Genomic DNA, 19625 nt, shown 5'->3' on the forward strand with positions numbered 1-19625 from the left:
AGGCTTTTGTAATTGCGTATCTTGTTACAAACCTGCTTGAAGCAAGAACTGCTTTTGAAGTCTCGGGGCTCCTCTTGCAACTTTGTTCTTCAACATGTCACTGGTGCAATATCATCACAATAGCGGTAGATTTACACCAACGTCCACTTATAATTCTGCTTCCTTGTTCTGTGATGCTTGCCCCGTGCTGCTGCTTTTATTGCCCTTCGGGAGGGTAACTGCTTGTGACAAGATCAGGATGCCAACCACACAAACCCCGAACATTTGTGGCATGGACACTTACCGGGTTTCAGCAGGAAGGTAAACACACCAATTTGAAATGAAGCAGTACGCCCGCTCTCCAACGGGCACCAACGGCATAGAAACAGGTTGCGTATAACTGCGCCGATTGCACCATGAATAGTAATAAAAAGAACATGTCTTGTTTCTTCGCTCCTCATGACCCCAACTGGTTGCCCCAATTCCCCGTGCAATTCCTTTGGGGCAAAAAGGACTTGCGTGGATTTGGCACAGGAGGGTAAGTGTATAGAATTGTGCTGAAAATTTATTTATTTTTTACTCTACACACAGACACACACAAGACTCATCCCCCCACCTCTCCCATGTCAGTCCTCATTTGTGTTTGTCCTGCCAAAGCGCATAGGTCACTTTCCCCATTGTTATTTTGCAGCGGTCTCAATAACCAGTTGGGAAGTGCATCTTATCCCCAAAATAATAAAATATACAGTACTGCCTTCCAACCACAACAAACACAGATTCCGGGAGGAACTTGCAATCTCTGTTTGTCAACTGAGCATTCCTTTTTTGCCACACAGCATTCCTTTTTTAAAAGAAACCAGCACTGATCTGTTAAACCACATACAGTGGTACCTCGGTTTATGAACACAATTGGTTCCGGAAGTCTGTTCATAAACTGGAGCGTTCATAAACTGAAGCGAACTTTCCCATTGAAAGTAATGGAAAGGATTAATCCGTTCCAGACGGTCCGTGGAGCACTCAACCTGAAGCGTACTTAACCCGAAGCATGGGTGTAATTAGTTCCGGAAGTCTGTTCATAAACTGAAGCGTTCATAAACTGAAGCGAACTTTCCCATTGAAAGTAAAGTGGATTAATCCGTTCCAGACGGTCCGTGGAGTACTTAAACTGGAGTGTACTTAACCTGAAGCATGGGTATAATTGGTTCCGGAAGTATGTTCATAAACTGAAGCGAACTTTCCCATTGAAAGTAATGGAAAGTGAATTAATCCGTTCCAGATGGGTCCGCTGCGTTCGTAAACCGAAAATTCGTAAACCGAGGTTCCACTGTACTCAATTGGGGGGTGGCACGGCTGTTGCAAGCATTAGCGGGAGAGGGGCTTGCTCACAGCCCTACAACCCCCCTCGCACATTCTTTCCACATGGGAACAGGCTTCTGGTCGACTTATTTAATGCATATACCGCTATGTACAATGGAATCCCAATGGTAGCTGGGTTTGTTTGTTTGTTTATTTAAGGTGCAATCAGTCTTAAGATGGGATGAATTGTACTGCAGAACTGGCAGGGTGGGGGTTCTGAAAATTTGATAGCCTCGGGGGCCCACGCGAGATGACTGAAAATTAGTGAGGCCTGCCTGTCACAAAATGGCGGTGCAGGGGCAGAGCTGGTCACAAAATGGCTGTCGATGTAAGACTGGCAAGCCACAGGCATCCTTTTCTACTGAGCATGCAAGAAGCCCCATCTCCCAATTCCTGGCATTTCCAGCTAAGGCTTGGGGGGGCGGGGAAACCCTGCCTAAAATGCTGGAGAGCTGTTGCCAGTCAGTGTAGACATTGCCAAGCTAGGATAGACCAATGGTCTTGACTTGAGTATAAGGCAACTTCCTATGGTCCACAGCTCAGATTTGCTCAAGCTAAGTAGACAATTTGCTCTGGAAGTGATGATACGGCTTCTCCTCTTTGGGCAGAGGTCACTGATCCAATTGGAAAAGGCCTTGCGGGGAGAGGCTTGAGTTACATATACACCCTCCACAAATTTCATGCCCTCTCTAGTCAGGAAATTGTGGAAAACAGTGCTGTGGTGTGTGTGTGGGGCATTTGCCAAGGGCATTTGCCCCCGGTGCAAAAGTGTTAGGGGGCTCAAAACTTGAATACGCAGTGCTGCCTCAATACAGCTTCAGGCTTTCGTTGATGGGCTCCATTGAAAACGGCTTCTCCATGCGAACCAGGAAGAGATCTCTCCAGACCACAGAAGACTCTTCTTATCTCTGCAGCAGCAATCTCCTGGGTGATACTTCTCAGTAGCCCTGGTTAGGATTGTGCTGTGAATCATCTATAGCTGTACTAAAGAAACCAGAAAAAAGGACTGAAAGTCATGAAAGTGGTGATGAGAAATATTAAGCTAAAGAGCATATTTTACCTGAATCATTTATTGGAAGAGTCAAAATATCGATCTGATTAGTAAAATTGTGAAAAGCCCCATTTGGATTTTTTTGTTTTGTTTCTTGTTTAAGCTGATATAACCAACTGGCAGCCTACTATTTTATAGTAATGGCAGTTATGTTACAACAGCGACCTCTGCTGGCTATCTACACATGTTTTTATCTGCATTCTTCTGCCACTGCAGGGTGAAATTAGTGGTGGCTGGTGACATTTTGATTTTGTACGGCTGCAATTTGTAACTTCGCTGTACAGCACTTAATTAAGAAAGTGTGCCATTACACATGTGCAGAGTGCCAGGGTCTCCTTACTAAAAGACATCATTTATCATGTGCACATTGATGGGCAGGAAAGAGCTTCCATGTAAGAGGGTCCAAAAATGCTTTTCAGACAAGACTGATTCTATCTCCTTTTAGAAATTAAGCCATGCCGCGTGACATACGTTTCTGAATTCATATACTGTTTATACATAAACAACAATGGCCAAAAATCACCCTTAAACACAAAAAAGCTCTTAAAATGTAAGGAACACTTGCTTCTAGTTGCATGCGGTTTTGCTCCCCCGAAACACCAATCTAACTTTTCATTATCCAAAAACACCTTCTCCTTCTCAATTAAAAGCACAAAGTATGCCAACCAATAGACAAAAAATGAGGGTATATCAGAGCCTAGCCAGGGGCGTAGCAAAGGGGGCCATGGGGGCGGGGCACCCCGGGTTCCACTCTGGGAAGGGTGACACTCGGCGCCCCCCCTGCGAGTGAGCAGCCAGCCGCCGCCTGGTAAAACGCCTCGCTTGGCGGCTGGCTGCTTGCTCACTTGCTCGGCCGGTGCACACTTTGCTTCTTCCTGCTCGGGCGGAGGCAAGGGGCGGGCCAGGGCCCCCGTGGCTCTGCCCAGCAGGAAGCTTCAGCATATCTGCCGAGGGGGGAGCGCTGTGTGTGCATGCGGAAGCTGGCCGCAAGTTGCTAGTCGGGCGGAAAGTGTTCCAGGGCGAGGATGGCCGCTGCGTCCGTTGCTTAGCTGCAGAAGCTCACGAAAAGCTTGGCCTATTGCTCAACATCCAAAAAACCCAAAGTTCTTCACCAACAAGTACAAAATAACCCCTCTGCAGCGCCACAAATCCAACTCAATGGTGTAACATTGGAAAATGTTGATCAGTTATCTTTCCACAAGAGCTGACATTGATGTCAAAATCCAGCACCGCTTGAGCTCTGCGAGTGCGGCTTTCTCCCGAATGAAGTGCAGAATGTTTGAGGACCGGGACATTCACAGGGAAACCAAAATGCTTTTTTACAAAGCTATTGTACTGCCAGCCTTACTGTATGCTTGTGAAACATGGAGCACTTATAAACGCCATCTCCAACTCCTCGAAAGATTCCATCAACGGTGTCTCTGATAATTTTTACACCTCACTTGGGAAGACAGGTGAACTAATACCAATGTACTGGAAGAAGCAAAGATCACCAGTGTTGAAGCGATGATTCTTCAACATCAACTTTGCTGGACTCGTCATGTTGTGCGGATGCCTGATGATCGTCTTCCAAAGCAACTACTCTATTCCGAACTTAAAAATGGAAAGTGTAATGCTGGTGGTCAACAAAAGAGGTTTAAAGAATGTCTCAAGGCAGATCTTTAAAAAAAAGTAGTATAAACACGAACAATTGGGAAACACTTGCCTGTGAGCACTCCAGTTGGAGCCTTTACCAAAGGTGTCATGGGCTTTGAAGACCCTCGAGGAAGGCACGCTTGGCAAATCCACACCGTGATCAACTCCCGCCTGGAAACCAATGTCCCCACTGTGGAAAGATGTGTGGATCCAAAACTGCCCCCCCCAGTCACTTACGGACTCATTGTTAAAACCATGTTTATGGAAGACAATCTGACTCGGCTACGAGTGATCACCAAAGAAGAAGTATGGGGAGAGGTGGGGAAATAAAGGCGCGGACCCCACCCTGCAGCCACAAGCTCTCTGTCACCAGGTCAACGCAGGGTTCGTGCCCTTGCGCTTCCAGCCTGTGGTCAATGAAATAAGAACCAGGGCAGTACCAGCTGTGTGGGAGCCAAGTGATAAGCAGAAAAGGGTGCAGCAGACAGGAAAAGATTGCCTCATCCTAGCCCAGACATGCCTGCTTCTCCCGTCCTGACCAGCTGCAAGTCATGAAGACAGGAAGGGCCCTGCTGAGTCAGATTGAAGGGGCCCACATTCTGCCAGCAACAGCAGCCGGCTATCAATGACTCCAGAAAGCTTGCAAAGACAGGCCAGTGAGAGGCCTCAAACTCCAATGGGACCTCAAATTTAGACACTTGATAATTTTTTGGCATTTGATAAGTCTCACAACTTCTTTTTATGCTTATTCAGATTTAGGGCAATGTGAATGGCTCCCCCCACCCCTACCCCAGGTGCTGAGCTGAAGGGGAACATCTCACGTTATTGGCCGAGGGAGCCGGTGTACAGCTTCCAGGTCATGTGGCCAGCATGACAAAGCCGCTTCTGGTGAACCAGAGCAGCACACAGAAACGCCGTTTACCTTCCCGCTATTTCGAACTGCTAGCTTGGCAGGAGCTCACCCCGTCGCGGGGATTCGAACCGCTGACCTTCTGATCGGCAAGCCCTAGGCTCTGCGGTTTAACCCACAGCGCCACCCGTGTCCCATGTATACAGGTACCTTCTCATAAAAAAGCAACTGTAGCAAAATGAATTATTCCGAAAATAAGAAGTATTTAGGGCGCAGCACCAAAGGCTGTCCTCGCTCAGGGTGCCATATTACCCAAGTCCCCACCTGAGTTATCAGAGCAAAATGTGATACACTCTCAGCTTAGAGTACAAGTTAAAGCAAATGATGAACTGATTTGGTAAAAGCAGTGCTTTTTTCTTCTTCTAAAAAAATGTTTAGGGGTACTCTCATTTTGACTCAAGAAAATCACCATTTTACAGTTTCCTGCATTCCCCCGGGGAAAAAAGCACTGGGTAAAAGACATGGTTTTTGTTAAGCAGTATAGATTTTGTCATATCAGAGTTAAAAACTTCAATACAGTAATACCTCGGGTTACGAACGCGATCCGTTGCGGATCGCAGTTCGTAACCCGAATAGTTCATAAACCGAACGCGACCCGAAGCGCCATTTTGCGCATGCGCAAAGCGCGTTTTTTGCGCTTTGTGCATGCGCAGACCACGCGTGCGCCGTTTCTGCGCACGCACACGCGGCGAAAACACTTCCGGGGTTGCGCAGTTCGTAACCCGAACTGTTCGCAAACCGAGGTGTTTGTAACCCGAGGTATGACTGTAATAACTAGAGGCCGCCCCCTGCTTTTGTTGCTCACTAATCCACCACTTGCCGACCCGCACCACTCCCCACACCCAACCACTATCCACTCACAGCCCCTTCAAGCTCCCCATATTCTCAAAGCTCTTCTGTGTCCGCCCCCCCTGGTTTATTCAAACCCCTGCTCTTGTTTAAAACCACCATTTTGAAACTTGCCTTCTCTTTCGCTTCTCTTGCCCATGTTGACTTCATGAAAATCCAAGAATGCACTGAGGCAAATTTTCCAATGGATGAATGCATGGTGACAGCCTTAACTTTTTATGTATATAGGAAGAAATATAGCTATTAGACCACGGTGAAGATATGCTCTCAGATCAGCTGATTTTATCATAAAGAAACCACTCGCTCTTTTTTCGACACCTTATTTTGTTTATGTGTGCTGTCATTTTAAAATTTAAATCATGGCTGGTCATGCAAAAGCTGGAAGTGGCCTGGGCTCCTCTGGACCCTTGAGAAGGGCAAACAGGGAATTAATGTGACAGCTCTCTCCCGTGTTCTCTGCCCTCAACACCAAGTATTCAGTGATATGCTGCCTCTGAGCTTGGGAGTTCCCACGGCTCATAGTTATGGATCGAGTTATTCTATAGGAATGTCTTTAATTGCATCCATATGCAATACCCACTTGACACTCCCAGCCTCACCTAAAGTTGCTGGGGATTGAATCTGGGACCTTCCGCATGCAAACCTACCTCGCTGGGTTGTTGTGAGGATAAAAAGAAGGGGGGGAATGATGAGTGGCACCCTGAGCTCTTTGAGAGCGGGGTGGAAATGCATTAAGGCAGAGTCCACCACCTTCCAAGGGGGTCTGTTCCACTGCTGAACAGCTCTTACAGTCAGAAAGTTCTTCCTGAAGCTTAGTCAGAATCTCCTTTCTTGTAACTCGGATCCACTGGTTTGGGTGCTACTCTCCAGAGCCGGAGAAAACAAGGTTGTGCCATCTTCCACGTGACAGGCCTTTAGATATTTGAAGGTAGCTGTCACATCTCCTCTCAGCCACTCTTTTCCAGGTAAGACTTACCCAGCTCCTTCAACCGTTCCTCATAAGGCTTTGTTTCCAGATCCTTGATCATCTTGGTCACCCTCCTCTGCGCACATCCCAACTAGTCAATATCCTTATTAAATTGTGCCACCAGGAACTGGACACTGAGAGGACTTAGAATAATCTGACCCTGCCAGATGATAATCTTAGCTCAACCTTCGCTCCCCAGATGCTATGGGACTACAACTCTCATCAGCCCTAGCAAGCAGGGGGACCAGCGGTCAGGGATGAAGGGAGTTGTAGTCCTACAAAACCTGGTCCCCCAAGGTTGAGCTAATAATGCCTGGCCCTGCATTTTTTAAAATATACACACCCACCATAGGAACTAACTCCTAGGGGGTCGAGGGGTCTTTGCCCCCCCCCAATAAAATATTTAACGGGTTCCCCCCCCTCCCCAGTTGACGAACATTGCCATTCAAATAGTGTGAGTACGCAGCCCCATGTGATCGATTATGCTGGGCGGAGCTTACCTGCCCCCTCAATATTTTATTCAAATTGGCACCCCTGACCCCCCCCCCCAACCTGCAGAACAAGGGACGCGCGACGCCTCGCTTTCAGGGCGCTTCTCCGCGCAAGGCTGCGACCAGGCTCTCCGAAACGCGGCGCGGCTTGACGGATGTTATTCCGCGCGCAGGAAGGGAGAGGGAGCTCGCTGTCTCCAGCCTCGCACTTCCCTTTTACTAGGGAAGGGAGGGAAAGAGAGAGAGAGAGAAAGAAAGGAAAGACGCCGGTGGGGGAGGGCGCGCCGGGTTGTAAAGCAGGCGTGGCCAGGCGAGCTTTGCGCATGAGATTTCCTGTCCTGCCCAAGAACAGCCAGCGCGCAACGAGGGCAGCCCCGACGCCCACCTCGCTCCTCTCCAAGCTCGCTTTCCTTGGGTGGCGTTTAGGCGGACTCATGGAACGCTTAAAGCACGAAAGGAGCTGAATTTTTCCTCTTCCTCGAAGGCACTTCAGGGTTCTCCCCCCACAACTTGGTGGAAACTTGCCAGGCTCCCTGCTACTTGGTAAGTTTTGGTTTCCTGTGCGCTCCTGAGCTTCGCGCTCGCCTCTCTGCTGCCCGACGACCCGGTTGTTGTTGTTAGAACTTTAACTGCTGGTTTTCTCTCTCGATCCTGTTGTCTTTCGCTTTGTTGTTCTCTGCTCCAAGCCTCCTCTTGCGCGAGCCTTGCCCACTGGGATCGAGTTGCTCACAGAACACGGACAAATATATATATTTATATTTATTTACATATATCCCCCCCCGCCTTTGGTGAGCTGCAGGGCCTTTCAGGAAACGGGGAGGGCTTTCAGAAGGCCCATAGCAAGTTCAGCTTGGGCAGAGAGTTTTCAGCTTTCGAGTTATCAGAGGTTTGTTTCTTAAATTTTCAATTGGGGAAGGCAGATAGTGTGTTGTTGTTTTTTTAAAAAAAGTTTCCGTCCTTTGGAATATTTAAATCTGCAGACTTGGGGAAGAGGAGCTTTAACTTGTATTGAGAGGTATTTCCCCCTCCTCCCATGAAAACTGAATTCAGTTCTGCTAAACCTTTTCCTGAGAGCAATTTCCTGCCTCCTCATTGAGTGTTTGCTAGCTCATTTGACAGGAAAATTATGACTTATTTGCCACACCCTGTCTCATCCCTTTGGCTTTCTGAACTACTTAGTCACTGAAAACAGGTGAAAAGTTTAGATAAGTGACACTATTTTTTTCTGATAAAACTAGTAGTAAACTAACAGTATACTAGTGGTGAGACATTTTGCATCCGATAAATGGGGGTTCATAGAATCATATAATTGTAGACTTCGAAAGGGTCATTTAGTCTAACCCCCTGGAAAGCAGGAATCTCAAAATGTGGTCCTCCACTCATTTTGAAACCATACTGCTTAGCTTTCCAAACGTGCTAACATTTTTGTTGTTGTTCATAGGATGATGGCAACTTAGTAGGCTCGAAGCAAAACCACCCAACTGAATAACTCCTACTGCCTTCTGTCTTCAGCTAACTGCATGCTGGCCCTACTGTTAGGCAGGGTGGTGTACATTGGCAGGATGGGGAAAAAAGGTGTGCGTTTCATGTGGCCTGCTGTCCTGTGCAGTAGAGGATGCTGCCCTGTTGTCAGTGGTGAAGGAAGAATTCGCTACTAGGCTGGTTAGTTTATTGGGCCCCATCTGAACTTTTACATTTAAAGCAGGATCATATCACTTTAACAGACATGCGTTCACCCAAAGAATGGGGGGGGGGAGTGAAGTGTAGTTTGTTAAAGGCGCTGAGAGTTGCCCCTATTCCCTTTAAAGAGCTACAAATTGCAGAGTTCCCTGGGAAGAGGGATTCAATGTTAAACCACTCTTTGAGTTGTAACTCTTTTGACGGGATTAGGGATTATAAAGGAAAATTTGCAGATTTACAGAGAATAACTTCTTGCACATAAAGCTAGCTTCTTCCACATTGTGCTCACTGATGTTCTGTTCCTGTGAATGCAGTCTCAGTTCTGTGGATACACTGGGTCCTTGGAAAAGCTGGGCAAGGTATCCTTGGGAGGCCGGAAAATGGGACTGTGGGTAACCTGAATTTCTTGGGTGCTCTGTGCAAAGTGAGAAAGGTGGCACTGCCCAGAAAAGTTTTGCCTGGACACAAAATGATAAAACCTCGCAACTCGTGGGAGTGGCCCTGCCTGTGGATTTGCTAGGCAAGGCAAAGACTCATCTGATGCTTCAGAGACAACCACTCCCTGCCTTGTACTTCCCATTGAGTCAACAAGCATTCCACTTACTTCACAGTTAGCAGCTCTGATTTTAATACCTCTTGTTAGTTGGCAGACTAAATTTATTTCTGAATAAAAACAGAGCCTATTTCCTTGAACAGGGGTGAAACGCTGTAGGTGTGGGTGGTACTATCAGATACATAGAATCACAGAGTTGGAAGGGAGCCTGAGGATCATCTAGTCCAGGCATCCCCAGACTTCGGCCCTCCAGATGTTTTGGACTACAATTCCCATCTTCCCCGACCACTGGTCCTGTTAGCTAGGGATCATGGGAGTTGTAGGCTAAAACATCTGGAGGGCCGCAGTTTGGGGGTGCCTGATCTAGTCCAACCTGAATATGCAGCTGTCCCATACAGGGATCAAACCTGTAATCTGGTGGCTTGGAAGGAGGACCTGTTGTAGTTCTAGACTAGAAGCTAGCCAAGGGCCAAATCCTGTGTTGCTGTAATGACAGGAGCACCACTGAAGATGGGTTCCCTGCAGCAATCCTCCGTTTCCTCGCTTGCACTGTGAATGTTAACATCCATGCGGCAAGCTCCTAGCAGTCAATGTGGAGAGGACATTGAGACCTGAAGTCAAGTGAATGACTGCACATTTGTGGGGTCCCAGTGCCATAGGATGGTCACACAATGAGCGCTGCTTTTTGTGTAGTAACCAATTCCTCGCAGATAGTGCCATAGGGGAGTGCAAGAGAGTGGTTTCCGTAATGTGTCACTGTTGTGCAAATGGTGGCTTTCAGTTGGGTGACAAAAGTCCAAGGCTATGCCTCTTAGCTCTGTTTCCACAGCACGATGGGATTGTGTGGAAAGTACTTGTAAATTTTGCTATCATGCACATTTTTTAGCCTGCAGGCTATTATGTTTATGGTCTAGGTCTGGAACCTACATACGTACCTTTGGGATTTTCTTCTCTCAAGTACGCCTTTCTGCTTTTAAGACAATCAGAGGAGGCCTTGTTTGAGAGTGTGTCACATGGAGAACACCCAAGGGGGGCTATTGTGTTGCAACTAAATCTAGGAATTCTTTGATTAACCGCTGTTTGTTGTTATAATATATCCCAACCAGGAAACTGTGGTTACTAGGATCACAACAAGTGAGGATCTTAAACTCCAAATAGCTAGAGCAGGGATCCCCAAACTAAGGCCCGGGGGCTGGATGTGGTCCAATCGCCTTCTAAATCCAGCCTGCGGACGGTCCGGGAATCGGCATGTTTTTACATGAGTAGAATGTGTCCTTTTATTTAAAATGCATCTCTGGGTTACAGTATTTGTGGGGCATAGGAATCCGTTCATATTTTTTTCTTCAAAATATAGTCCAGCCCCCCACAAGGTCTGAGGGACAGTGGACCGGCCCCCTGCTGAGAAAGTTTGCTGACCCCTGAGCTAGAGGGTTAGTAATCCAAGATATGTGCATCTGAATCAAGCCAATGAGTATTGGCTTCATCTTATCAAGAGCCTGCTTCTTGATGACTTTGGGATCAAAGTGTATGAGTCATTCAAATGTGTGAGACAGAGTGAGCATTTGATACAGGGTCTCATTGAAGGGTCAAGAATGTTTCTGCCCCCAGCTTTTGTTTCTCAGCGCTGCAAAAGGACTGCAGGCAAGTACTTGGTGCCTTGAGCAGAGCTGTAGCTAAGGGGTGGTGAGGTGGGCCCCCATCAGGGTGCAGGCGATTGGGGGGCGGGCGGGCACAAAATTGGCTTCAAATATGTCCATAAATATAAATATTGATTACCGTATTGCCTCATAAGAAATGGTTTTAAATAGAGGGTGCATTGAATGGATTCAAGAGCTAATTTGTCCTTGGCTAGGGGATGCAATCTGGATGGTTCTGCCAGGGGCACAAGATTACCTAGCTATGGTTCTGGCCTTGAGAAAAAGAAGCTACAGTACTGGCATTACTGAAGGATATTTTTCTGATAGTCAGTGTGTAGTGGCGAAGGGTATGATCAAAAGGTCTGGTACAGAAGCTGCTACCTTGAAAGCGTATGGTATTAAAATCATAATGATAATTCTTCAGAACTTTTAAATACGATCCCACTTAAGATCTCTTAGTGAACTGTTTGCTCATGATTCCTCTCCACATTCTCCAAATTCCTCTCAATCAGTGGCTTTTAAATGTGGCTTAGAATTGCATCTGTAATGACACTAACCATGGTTAATGCTAAACTGGGTTTGCAAATCCAGATTTAACACCCAAGAGTTTAAGAGGCTAGTACTAACCAAGATTCCCCCTGGTTAGTGCAGACACTAAACAGTGGCTTAAAGTGGACAAAAAGAGGGAGATCTGTGCCTTGAAGAAGAGGTGGGAAGGGCTGTCTGCTCGCTATTTCATAACCAGTGTTAAGAGGTTGGTAACACCAATTCTTTTCCTGGCCAGAGAGATGGCTACCAGTTCTAGTAAGATGCAAAAAAGTTGTCTAAATGGAAACCACCTTTACAAATTGTTTGTTTCTTCAGGTGAATGAGTGGTACATTTGCCCACTACCTACGGTAGCCTTCAGTTTCAAACAAATATGGCGGGTTGGGTGGGAGAAGCCTTTTTAAAACCACCACACAAGTTGTTGAATGTCTGCAATAAGTGTTGACACCTTGATCTCCTGGCGGAGCTTTGCCATTGCTTCCAGAGGAAACAAAAAGGCTAACAGCTTCCTTAAAAGACTGGCACATTTATTACAGCACGAATTACTTCTGGAGATTGGACGGAAGATGGTGAGCCAGAACTGCTCTGTCTCTGTCATGGCAACATTCTCGTGAAACAGCTTCCTGAAGGGAGTCTGCCAAACATTGACTTTGGGGGTGCTTATGAAAACAACCAGGGTGGGTTTTTGTTTTGTTTTGTTTTGTTACAGTTGTGCATGCAAAACACTTCTTGAAATTCTTTAGCCTTTTTTTGCGGCCAGAGAATTTGAGACGCTGTTACACTGAATTTCATCAAGGAAAAGGAGTTGAATTCAACAGTTCCTCAGCAGTATCAATAGTACAGCTCCTTTTTTCCCTTTTTGGGGTGTGTGGGGTGGGGAGCTGCTGCAGCAGCAAGTTTGGGCAACGGGACCTCCATTTTGCATTCTTCAACAGTAGCCATGCACGGCATTGTAGAGGAAAAATAGGGGCTGCCACCAAAATATTCAGCAAAAAAATCTGCAAAGTGGACTTTTTCTGGAGTGAGGGGGTGGGATCTCTCTTGGCTTCTGATAAATTTTTGGCTTAGATCTAGTTCTTTGTAATGGACTGCCCCCCCTCCCCATTTCATGGATATTTTATTTTATTATAGAATGGCTGTTTTTGAGAGTTCTTGTTTGAACCATCTCCCATATATCCACCCCCCCTTTTTCTTCCTCTTCAGGGTTTTAAGGATAAATAATGAATTTGCAAGCTTCGTTTAAAGAAGGTGGCCAGATGGTGGCCTTATTTATTGGGAGACGCTAGCAAAGGAAGGGACAGAGGAAGCTTACTTCTGCTGACTATTTATAATGAAAAGATACAAGAATGAGGAAATGTGAGAATAGCTTCCACAAAGAATGTCCTCCTCTTTTCCTCAACAACCTCAAAAAACTGTGTTTCTGCTATTTATAAGCTTTCCTTTTCTGTTAAGCCTTCAGAGTGCCTGTCACATTTGTATCCTGTCCTTTGTGCTGGACAATTGAAAAGGTACTAAAAAGACACAAACAACTAATATCCTCAAGTAAAATCCCACGCAAAGACACTGCTAAATAGAAATGTGGGTTTCCTGAATATTTTGGATCGCTTAATGAATCTGGAAGAATTCTCAGTGCCCTAAATCACTAGAAATCTCATTTAGCACATCCAAGTGACATCACATTTAATAAATACAATAAATGATGATGATGATGATGATGTAGGTTTTTAAAGTTAAAAATTGTATAAATCTCTGAAATGATTTTCAAGAACGCAAAAGTAGCTGAAATGAATTATATGATAGCAGGGCAGGAAAGTAAATAAAGTGCATACAGGCAGTGTTAGAAATTAGCCATGCATGTTTTGCAACTAACGCAGGTCCAATTGCGACCACATGGAGATGTCTGGGTGCCAGGTTAGTGCCTGGGGAAAACAAAATGAGAAGGATCTGAAATATTTTCCCTGAAGCTTGCTTCTGTTTTATTCTGGATTGGCTTGCTTGATGTTTTGATATATTGTAAACCACTTTGGGATTTGTTCTTTAAAATATAAAGCAGTATATAAATGATACTACTACTAATAAACTCAATTACAAAAAAAGGGCCACACAAACAGCACCTAGACATCCCATTGCCATTAGGCAATTAGATTTTATATACAGTCATACCTTGGTTTACGTCCACTGCGGTTTGAGTACTTCACGGACCTGGAAGTGTTTACTTCCGGGTTCCGCAGCATGCACATGCGCAGAAGCGATCTGCATGCGCAGAAGCACTCTATCGGCGCTACACGCACTATCGGTGCTCGGTTTAAGTAGTTTTCGGGGAGCAAATGGCTCCCCAGAACCAATTAGGTACTTTAACTGATGTACCACTGTAAGAGTTTCTAACTCTGGCTGCAGTCCTAAAGCTGGCTTAAGGGCATGTAGGAAGCTGTAGAATGCAGGTATATAGGGACCACCAAGCAGGAAAGCCCATCAGCCAGAGAGCAACTTACGCCACCAGAGGCCACCTGAAAACTCGGTTGGCATAAGTAGGCCATCACCAGTACATTTTGCCAGTAGCATGTGGGGTGGGGAGGGATGTGTCAGAGGCAACTAAGGATCTACAGGATCTTAACTCACCCCATTTCCCCCAGACGCCCCAAAAGGAGTCCTCAAGCTACGCCACCCCCAAAGGTGATATAGTGGATCTCCTATTGGCTGCAGTGGAAGGAGAAAGAAATGCGGAAGGCAGAAAGAGAGGAGCTTTCAACCTCCACCGTGGTTGCAGTGTGTGGAAGGGCATTGAGAGCTTGGCCATGGCTTTCACCTCCCCACCCACCCACCAAACAAAATAAAAAGAATTGCTCTGGCAGTGATGTTTAAATCCTTAAACAAATTCAAACTTTATTTGAAAATACTTTTATTGGAATACTTGTAAATATTTCAAATGACATATAGTAGTAGTAGTAGTAATAATAATAATAATAATAATAAATAATTTGTTGTAGTAGTAGTATCGTTGTTTAGTCGTTTAGTCGTGTCCGACTCTTCGTGACCCCATGGACCATAGCACGCCAGGCAGTAGTATTACTCCACCCTTTTTTATATGACTTACATATAAAAATGAGAATTGCTAAAAACACAGTAACACACATTTCTCTTACATTGTTTAGATTTTAAGACAAAAGAAGAAGAAAAGCTCTTAAAGCTATCAGTGTATTCATTTTCACATGCATGAAGAACTGTACGTGTAAATATATATCTGCTTCCTGGCGATAGTTAAGTACAGCTTGGCTTTCAGCTTTGACCAGTCACCATTCCAGCTGCCGAGTTTATTTGTACTGTGTTCATCTACCATGTTACTAATTAATTTTATGACACAACACATTTCTAAAAGTGGAAAAATTAACACCAGCCGCCGCTGGTTGCAAGTAGCACTTTCCAGATTTCTGGCAGAAGAAATGTGCTTTTACTGGTTTCTGTAACTATAGTGCCATTGTCCACCTCTCTTTCGCTTACAAAAGGGCCACTTGTGCTCGTTCTTTTTGCAACAGGACAGACAAGAGGCCGAAGATGGTTGGTAGCAGACTTGAATTCAGCTGCTGTTCAGGTTTCTGTGTCTGGTGCCTAAGACTGGAACCGTCTCCCCTTCCTTGAGTAGACCCTGTTGCCTGACTCTTTGCTTTTCCGTAAGATCAGCCCTCCATCCTTCCTTTGCTCCCAGTTGATCGTGAGCAGAAATGTTGCGCCTGTCAAGGCAGAACTAGAATGAGAAAATTTCCCATCTGCCGTTTGAGAAACACCTTAGCTGGGCAAACCTAAATAAGAAAGCATCTTGGTTTATGTGCTTGGCGCTAGGGGATCCTGAACTTTAGCCTTCTCTGTGGTAGCATCAATGACTGGTCGCCTTGCCGCAGCAATGCTCCTAGCTATAATCCCAAGCATTCTCTGGGCATTCTACTCCGTACAATAGAGTTCAGACAGGTCACGGCTGAGACATAGGCGAATGAAAGGAACCTCTTGGGGGGGGGAATGCACAATTGGGGGGGGAGTTCCCAGCTAGCCTGACTTTCAACTGCTGCTCCTGTTGGTCACATGATGGACAAAGTGATGTAATGGGTGGAGGGTTGGATTTGGAGCAGCAGACCTGGGTTCAAACCTTTGTTTTGACCTTGAAAGCTCTCTGGGAGGTCCAGGGGCAATTCACTATTCCTCAGCCTAATCTCTCTCACAGGTAATTGTGAGAATAAAATACACAGTCCCCATGGAGTCTCCGTGGAGAAAGTATGTAAAAGTGATGGATAATTTAGAGTAGTAGTGTGTGCATCTGTTTTTGGTTTTAATTACTGTAAGCTGCCCCCAGGGTACAGGCTTTTTAAATAAAGAATTGTAGAATTGGAAGGGACTCTGAGGGTCATCTAGCCAACCCTCTGCAATGCAGGGATCTTGACACACTGTCTCCCATCCAATTTGAAACCACCCCAGACCTTGCTTAGCTTTGCAAATGTGACAGCAGCTTTTGATTGCTGCACCACTAGAAGCCATTCGGGATAAAAAAAACACACAGAGATGGTTTGTTGTAGTGGAATCTCTTATGGGATGCTTTTGCATGAGCATAGAATTGTAGAGTCGGAAGGGGACCCCAAGGGTCATCTAGTTCAACCCCCTGTCGTGGAAGACTGGTTTCAGAGTCAGGACTGGGCTGACTATGCAGAAAGCTGAACTGCTTCAGGCAGCAGATTTGGGGCATCTTTCAGAACTGGAAGATATATATATATTTACTCGTACATAAGCCAAACGAAAGTGAGCTTGCTGTTGCCCCACCACAGTAGCGCTGCTGTTCTGCTTCGTTCCTCTTCCTCCTCTTCCTTCTCTCCAATTCAAAACTAAATATGAGGTGTGGACTTCTCTGGGCTGCCTCTCCTTCCACATCAGTTGGAGGGGAGCCAAGGTGTGCGCTTGTGGCTCTTGGGCATGGAAGGGTGATGGTGCAGGATGTCTTCTGGCCAGCTGTGTCTGCTCACCTGCAAGACGGTGTGGCTGATGAGGAGCAGCTGTCATAGCAACAACACAAGGAGGAGGTAGGGCTCAGGGGACCAACCATGGTTTTGCAAGGTGGGGGGTGGGGATATGTGGTGTGGTGATATGCAGGCCTACACCCGAAGTAAGTACCACTGAGTTCAGCAGGACTTACTGGCAGGTAAGCATGCATAGGACTGTGGCTTTATGAAGTAGAAGGAAGGAAGTGTTATATGAAGATGCAAATCTGCGTTTTGGTCTTTCCAGCGTGTGGTGTGTGTGTGTGCGTGCGTGTGCGCTTTTGAGCAGCAAAATGCCTTTCCACAGCCACAGCATTAAACCCTATGATGTGTTACGGTGTGAAGTGGGTGCTAAAACTCATAATGAGATTTTTGCAGGTCTGCATAGTAACATCTAGGCCCTTAGCAAAGTGGGCAATATTCTAAGCCGCTGAAACGTGTCAGAATCAAACCTCCCTTTCCGCCACATCTGTTCTCCCAGGCTTAGTTTCTCTTCCTCTGTCAACAGGTGTGGCATCCCCTGGCTGAGCCGGAGGCTGCTTTATTTTGAGTGGCAGCATCTTTGAAGATTTGAAAGGTTTTTGTTGTTGTTGTTGTTGTTCTGAGCACATTCTTGCCGTGTCACTTCAGGGGTGACTTTTGCAAGGTCTTTCAAAGGGCTCCCCAGAACTGCCAAACAATTCATTATTATTTTTTAGATGAGGCCTGCGACACAAAAGCGTTTTGAGAGAAGTTGTCTACATTCTCAGTGAAGGAGTCATATCACAATGGGGGAAACTTTTGTGGGATGCAAAGGGTTAAGTGCAGTCAAGTCACAACAATCCCTAGATAGTCCACTTGGAGGACTGAGGAGGAGGATATGACTAAGCGTAGTTTCCTCTTCCTTCACATGCAAATGAGTTGAGGAAGTGGCAGATAAATCCTGAAGGAAACAGCCATTTCCCCTCTCTTGGACCAGACCTCTTGGACTACACACATCTTAGTGAGTCTCTCCCTCAAGGCCTCCAGCCTAGAGAGAGAGATGAGATGGAGTCTCACTTCTTATAAGTGAACTTCACAATGTATATATTACCTTTTAACTAAGCAAGTCTACCTCTTGAGTGTGCTGTACCTCGAGATGCTTGTAAGTAAACATCTTTTATACTTTTAAGAGCATTGTGTTGTGTCTTTTCTTTTAAGAGGGAAAAAGGGGAAATACCAGGAAAATACACTTTATTTTAGTGGCTTAAATCAAGCCTGCGCAAACGTTCTTCTGCTGTGTATTTTGCAAAAGGGGAATGTTTTACTCTGCTAAAGTTTTGTGCTTGCTAGCGCAAGCGGGGATAGGATATATTAAACAATATCTCCTCATCCACATTCCTGAACATTCCCACATAGGGTTATTGCGGCCCAGAGTTGCGTATTTTGTGTATTTTTGAAGGATTGATTTGGATTGTGATTTTGAACTCTGTAGGATTTTTCCAGTTAGGATTTCCTGGTTGAGCACATGGTCTCTTTGTTCTGCAGTGTGCTTGGGGGATTAACTACCCCTCCCCTCCCTCAGAGTTTACAGCACTGAGAAAGCTCAGAGGTAGTGAAGATATTTTTGAGATTTTGAATTTGATTTTTGAAAGATTTTTGAATTTTGGAAATTTTTGAAGTTTTAAGATGGCAAGCTCCAGTTTTGATAGTGAGGCAAGACCAAGTTTTATGCTGCTGGATGACAATAATTTTGTGCAGTGGAAGCAGCGCGTTTTAGTTTATCTTGCTGCTAGGCGTGTTCTGCAGGCCATTAAGGAAGAAAAGCCTACAGGAACCGATGCAGAAGCTTTAGCTAAGATAGAAGCTTGGAGTATTAAAAATGATGAAGCCAAGCACATAATTTTGAGCAGTTTGAGGAATGAGCATCTATCAATGATAAATTTTGAAGATGATGCATCTAAGATCCTAGAGGACATTGAACGCATTTATGCACAATCTACAGAGAGTTCCTATAGATACTTGTTGGATAAGTTACTCAAGTTGAAGATGAATTCTAGAGAAGAGTTTACAGAGCATTTTAAGAATTTTTCTGAGATTGTTCAAAGAATTGCCCTTACTCCCAGAGCCTTTGATGATGTGACTAAAGTAACGTTTATGCTTGCATCATTGGGACCTACGTTTGCTCCATTTAAAAGTATAATGGATCACACAAAGGATTTAACTTTTAATGAGCTTATCAACCATTTAAGAGAGGAATGCAGAGATAGCCTTGATTCTCAAGAAAGGAATCCAAGGAGGAAGGATAGCAGCTATGCATCCAAGCATTTTGGAAAGTCCAGACAGACATCTAGAGAAATAATTTGTTTTAAATGCAATGGGAAAAACCACATAGCAAGGAACTGCAAGAGTCAAAATGGGGATAAAGTTGAATCCCACCCCTCAAAACCACAAGGTGTTAAGAAGGGGAGTCATGAGCAAACCATGTTGATGCAGGAGAGGAGTTTAGCTGTCCAGGATTGTGAAAATAAGCGCAATAAGTGGATTCTTGACAGTGGAGCGAGTTCTCATTTCTGTTATGAAAAGGAGTATTTTAATGAGATTAATGGGGATGAAACCTCTGAAATTGAGATTGCTGATGGCAACATTGTAAAGGCAATTGGTTCAGGAACTGTGAATTTGAAATTCAACGTAGATCATGAAACAATTAATACTAAGATAACTGAAGTTAAGTTTGCACCAAAGCTTAATTGCAACTTACTCAGCGTGTCCAGTTTGGACAGGAAAGGTTTTAAAATTACATTTGAAAAAGGACAATGTATTGTGACTAAGCATGATGAAGTTTATGTTCAAGGCACACTAAAGGATGGTGTATATGAGCTTAATGTTTCAGAGAACCAGCAGAACCAGTCTGCAAAGGTGGCGCAACCAAGTCAAAAGGACGAAGGAAGTCTGGAACTCTGGCACAAGAGACTTGGACACAGAGACACCAAC

At 45.3% G+C, this 19625-nt stretch overlaps 1 protein-coding gene across 1 annotated transcript in view; it reads left to right on the plus strand.

Moving 5' to 3' along the window:
- The first annotated feature begins 7301 nt into the window (after nucleotides 1-7301).
- The window catches only part of TSPAN14 (tetraspanin 14), a 46767-nt gene continuing 34443 nt past the window's right edge, over nucleotides 7302-19625 (plus strand). The window contains exon 1 of the mRNA XM_060274990.2: nucleotides 7302-7781. The gene's annotated coding sequence lies outside the window, so the exon portion shown is untranslated. The remainder of the gene's footprint in view (nucleotides 7782-19625) is intronic.

This window comes from Zootoca vivipara, chromosome 5 (genome assembly GCF_965207765.1).
Source record: "Zootoca vivipara chromosome 5, rZooViv2.hap1.1, whole genome shotgun sequence".
NCBI lineage: Eukaryota > Metazoa > Chordata > Lepidosauria > Squamata > Lacertidae > Zootoca > Zootoca vivipara.